Source organism: Ornithorhynchus anatinus, chromosome 5, assembly GCF_004115215.2.
Source record: "Ornithorhynchus anatinus isolate Pmale09 chromosome 5, mOrnAna1.pri.v4, whole genome shotgun sequence".
Classification (NCBI taxonomy): domain Eukaryota; kingdom Metazoa; phylum Chordata; class Mammalia; order Monotremata; family Ornithorhynchidae; genus Ornithorhynchus; species Ornithorhynchus anatinus.
Window position 1 is genome coordinate 26,700,615 of NC_041732.1, and position 6,000 is coordinate 26,706,614.

Sequence of the window (6,000 nt, forward strand, 5' to 3'; positions counted from 1 at the left end):
AGGATTACATTCTTTGCTTGATGAGGCTGGTAAAGATAAAAGATACTCTAAATTAGTACCATTCCTAGGAAATGCCTTCAGAGAGACAATGGATGAGGAAAAAAGAAATTTAAATCAGGCCTGGGTTATACCAAATAGAGATTGTCTAATTAAACAAAGAAATAAGGCAAAATGAGCATACAAGAACTTTTCTTCAAATGAAAGTAAAGTAAAGCTTGACAATTTTAATAGACAAGTTTAAAACAGTTTTAAAAAGAAAAGAAAGAAGATGATTGATGTGTGTCAAGAACTTGGGGCCCTATAAAGAGGTATTTATCAAAAAGTATGTAAGATCCACTTTGAAATTAAATGAAGAGAATGAGAAAGAAATTAGTAATCAGAGAACATTCTAGAAAAATGGAAATCAATCAATCAGTGATCAATCAATGATCAATTGCTTACTGTGTGCAGAGCACTATATTGAGTGCTTGGGAGAGTACAATATAACAGAAATAGTAGACAACTTCCCTTCCAATAATGAGCTTGCATTGTAGAGGGGAAGACAGACAATATGAATAAATTAAATTGGGGCTATATACATAAGTGCTTTGGGGCTGGGCAGGGAGTGGTGAGTGAAAGGTGTAAATCCTAGTGCAAGGGTGACATAGAAGGGAGTGAGAGAAGAGGAAATTAGGGATTAGTCAAGAAAGCCCTCTTAGAGGAGATGGGTTTTTAATAAGGCTTTGAAGGTGGAGAGAGTGATTGTTGGATATGAAGAGGGAAGGGAATCCAGGCCAGAGGCTGGATGTAGGTGAGCCCTTGAAGTCATGAAAAATGAGCTCAAGATACAGTGAAGAAGGTTGGCAGTAGAGGAGTGAAGTGTGAGGGCTGGGTTGTAGTAGGAAATCAGGGAGATAAGGGAGGAGGGGGCAAGTTGATTGTGTGTTTAAAAGCCTTTGGTAAGGAGTTTCTATTTGATGTGGAGGTGGATAGGAAACTACTTGGGGGTTCTTGAGGAGTGGGGAATCGACTGAATGTGTTTTGTAGAAAAATGATCTTGGCAGCTGAGTGAGTTATGGACTGGAGATGGTTGGGAGAGGAGGCAGGAAGGTCAGCAAGGAAGGTTCAATAGATTAATCATGGTTGAATAAATGCTTGGATTGATGTACCAGTTTGGATGATGAGGAAAGGACAGATTTTAGCGATGTTGAGAAGGTTAAACTGACAGGATTTGATGACAGATTGAATATATGGGTTGAATGAAGGTTATGGACTTGTGTGGCAGGGAGGATTGATCAGTCAGTTGTATTTATTATGAGTGCTTACTGTGTGCATAGCTACTATACTAAGCACTTGGGAGAGTACTTTATAAGAGTTGGTAGACACGTTCCCTACTCACAGTGAGAGTTCAGTCTAGATAGTGGTAGTGGTAGGATAATGGTATTGTCTACAGTGATGGGAAAGATGGGATATGACAAAGTTTGGGTGGGAAGATAAAGAATTCTGCTTTGGAAATGTTTAGATTGAGGTGTTAGTGAAATATGCAGGAAGAGATGTCCCGAAGGCCGAAGGAAATGCAAGACTACAGGAAAGGACAGAGATCGGGCTGGAGATGTAGATTCGGGAATCATCAGCATAGAGATGACAGGTGAAGCCATAGTAGTGAGTGAGTTCTCCAAAGGAGTGTGTGTTGATGGAGAGTAGAAGGGAACCTGGAACTGAATTTAGAGGGACCCCCCAGAAGGTTGTCAGAAGGTTGGAGGCAGAGGAGAAGTCTGCATAAGAGACTGGGAAGCAGTGTTGGGACTACTGCTCAACAACTGGCTCCACCACATTCTACTGTGTGACCTTGGGCAAATCATTTAACCACTCTGTGCCTCACTTACCTCATCTGCAAAATAGGGATTAAGACTGTGAGCTCATCTAGGACATGGACTATGTCCAACTTGACTAGCTTGTATCTACCGCTTCACTTATTATAGTGCCTGGGATATAGCAAGCACTTAACAAATACCTTGAAAAAAAAGTAGCGGTTAGAGGGACAAGAGTTAAACCAAGATAGAACAGTGTCAGGGAAGCCATGGTTCGATAAATTTTCAAGGAGAAGGGGGTAGTCCATGGCATCGAAGGCAGCTGAGAAGTCTACGGTGATTAGAATGGAGTAGAAGCCATCAGATTTGAAGAGAAGAAGGTTATTGGTTGCCTTACAAATGACTGTGGAGTGAAGGGGACAGAAACAAGATTGGAGAAGATCAAGGAGAGCACTGGAGGAAAGAAAGTGTGAAAAACAGGTGTAGACAGTAGATCAGTAAAAAATAGCCTATCAGTCTCCAAAATTGGAAGCACGATGACTCACCAGGGAAATTGAAAGGATGAAAGGATGAGCATTTGGAGCAGTACAATGTAAAATTAACATTGACTTTTACCCTTATTTCAATCCTCTTGAGTTGACAGTGTTTGGAGGGAAAAAGTGAACCGTGTTCTCTGACACCATGGGGTAGGCTGTAGAAGGAGCTCTTTACATCTAGCCCTTCCCATAATTGCTTAGAGTTCAATCCCTCACTGGAGAAGAGGGAAAATAGAGCCCCATGTAGGACAGGTATTGTGTCCAACCTGATTAACTTGTAACTAACCATGGCACTTAGTACAGTACTTGGAACATAGGAAGTGCTTAATAAATATCATTTTTTAAAAATCAATAAATACCAAAGTGAGCAATTAGAACATATACATTTGATTGGGATTCTGAATCTCAGATCTAGTGATCCAGTTCTACTCTAGTGACCCACTGAGTCACTGGGACAGAATATTGTGCAAATCTCCAAGTTATCTACATCCATCCAGTAGTAGTAGTAGTAGTAATAGTATTTGTTAAGCACTAACTGTGTGCAGAACAATGTACTAGACCATAGAAAAAAGTCGATGGGGGAAAATTAGACACAGACCTTGTCACTCAAGGGACTCACAATCTAGAAATATAAATGGGTGAGAGGGCACTGGAACAATGAAATAATATAACACTAAAAAGCAGAGAAGACAAGGACAAATGCACATATCCACAAAATAAAGACAAAAACCAGCAGACTGCTATGGCTAGAAGAGCAGAATTTCAGGCTCCTCGTGCCATAGAGTCCAAGGCACACCTGTAGCCTTAGCCACAGCTACAACACCCACTAGACTTCCCAGGTTTATATAGACGATTCTTGCTGCAGGTGCTTTTTTCTTTCCCACCAAGGTGTTGGGAAGCAAGACAGGATGGATTGTCCATGATGGGTGGAGGAGAGCAAGTCCCAGGTCCTTAGGAGGCAGTATGACTGACTGTCCATTGTGGGGTGTGTGGCATGCCAGAGCTTGTTGGGAGCAGGGTTCCTGGGTGACAGGAGGAAGCAAATCAACTTGTCAAGGTGGAGTAGATTCCAGCAAATAAGAAAATAGGTGTCCTCTGTCTCATTCATTGAAGGCAACTACCAATTTAATCCAGAGAGTACAGTTACCCAGAAAAAGAAACAATCATGTTAATTGAGTTCTTACTGCATTCAGAGAACTGTTCTAAATACTCGGGAAAGTACAACGTAACAGAGTTGGTAGACCAAGTTCCCTACCCACAAGTAGCTAACATTCTAGAGGGGGAGAGAAAGACACTGACATAAATAAATAAATTACGGATATGTACTGTGATGTGGGACTGAGGGTGGGTGAAAAATGGGCAGTATCTATTCCATGTTATTCACAACAACAGCATCATCAACGGTATTTATTGGGCAGCTACTATGGCTAAAGCACTAATTACAAAAATGCTGAATATACAATATGCACAATTCCTGCCCTTATAAAACTTTCAGGCAAATGGAGATGAGTTGACCTAAAGTGAATATTAAAAAAGAATGTGAGATAAACATAAATGATTAGCACAAATAGATAAACAAATCAACAATAGAGTGAGAAGCAGGGTTTCTCCTAGTGGATAGACCACAGGCCAGGAAGCCAGAAGGATCTGGGTTCCAGTCTGTAGCCACTATATGTTGTCTGGGTGGCCTTGGGCAAATCACTTAATTTCTCTGTGCCTCAGTTACTTCATCTGCAAAATGGGGATTAAGACTGGGAGCCCCATATGGGATATTAATTGTGTCTGATATGCCTAGCTTGTATAAACCTCAGTGCTTAATATAGTTCCTGGAACACAGCTTTTAACAAATACCATAAACAAACACACAAAAAATGTCGTGCTGGAGTGACTGAGGGGATGTTAGTAGATGATCAGGGAGAAATCAGGAAAGGGCCCTGTGGAAGAAGTAGCTTTGAGGAGGTCTGTAAAGGAGGGGAGCAGAGGGTCTTTAGAAGAGAAGGGAAGCAAAGCTGAGGGAGAAAGGGAAATTGATGAGACAAAGGTGGTAAGTAAAAATGAAGGAAAATAATCCCTCTATAAGAGATGATAAACATAGTGTCCTCTAGGTCTCTACATCTTTTATTTCCAGAACCATTTTCTGAAGGGACCCTGGAGCCACAAAACCTGAATTTGGTTCTGTCCTGGAGTTAAATACCCTGTGCCAATAATTAGGTGAATTTATCACCTTCAGAAAGGTCGGTATCATGACTCCCTAATTCCAGAATGAATTGTTACACTGAAGACTAATTAAAAAGTTAAAAAAAACTATTACTGCTAAGAATTACTATTTTCTCATGCTTTCATACTTGAGTATCACACAAACAGAAAAAAAAGCTCACAGAAGATAGTCAAAAAAACATTTCCAAACCTGCTTGCTAGAACCTAAGGAATGCTTGTTATTCAGTAATCTCCTGAATGAAATTTCCACCCTGTGACAGAATGTAAACCAGCCTCATTCTCCTCCCGACAGGCCTTCTAATTATCTCAGCTGTTTACAGCACCCAGACCCTCTGCCACCAATTTCTCCATTATTCTGACAGTCAACAAACTAGACCTATTAGAACACAGCACAGCTCTTGCCTAAGGCAGGAACTTTGTGAGACCACAAATCGTCTTGGTATTAAAAGTCGGTGCATAAGAACTGCCCTCAGCTTTAGCGCTAAATTGCTAGTTTGAAGACATTCATTGCTGTATATTGTATTTCCACTATATTTTGCTTTAATAGACTTCGTGCTGAAGTGTGTAGGAAGAGTTTTAAACCCTGAGGTAGCAGGCAGCCAACTTCTTTTTCTTTTTATATATTTTTCCATCTTTTTGTTTGTCACCTTATATTGTTTTGTTGCTTCACATACATAAAACAATCTGGCAATCACGTAACAATATCCAGCAGTTAGTTGGAGGCACATATTGACTGTACTATTAAAAGTTGAAACAATCAAGCTAAAGAATCTATGGTGTGTTTTTCTGCTACTTGCATGAGACTTTAATTTTAAAATGAATGGAAAACATCCCCCTTAAATTTAATAGCGTTTTCATCGACCTTAGTTTATTTCTATCCTTTTGGCATCAGCCTGTCTTGTATCTCATTGCAGTCAGAGAAGAAATCATTGGGTAAGGATATATATCAAGTGCTTTCACCTAAGAATGTCAAAATTTTTTTTAGAAGTATTAATTATTTGATTCCCACTCTACCTTTACAGTATGAGCTTTCTTCTGATTTCACAGATGGGTAAACTAATGCAGAGAATGATAAAAATTATGAGAACAGAGTTACATCTAGAAAGAGCAACAACCATGATTTTGACTATTTTCCTTCACCCAAACTACTCATGAGTCTTCATATTGATCTACCCACTATGAAACTCATCTTAATTTCAGATGGAAATGCCTCCAACAATAACAGTGAAGAGAATAATTTCACACAACAATGAAATATATTCCCTCACACATTGCCTTATTCTTCACATTACATAAGTTATTTATTTATTTGGAGAGTCACTCTTTGGTTCAAACACAACAGTGCTGAGGGTGAAACTGTATCTAAAAGCATAAATGTCTTTTAGAGTCTTTTGCACCCTTTTACACTGTGCCCATTAAAATATGGACAAGCATCTTTTCTGGTCCATTAACATTTG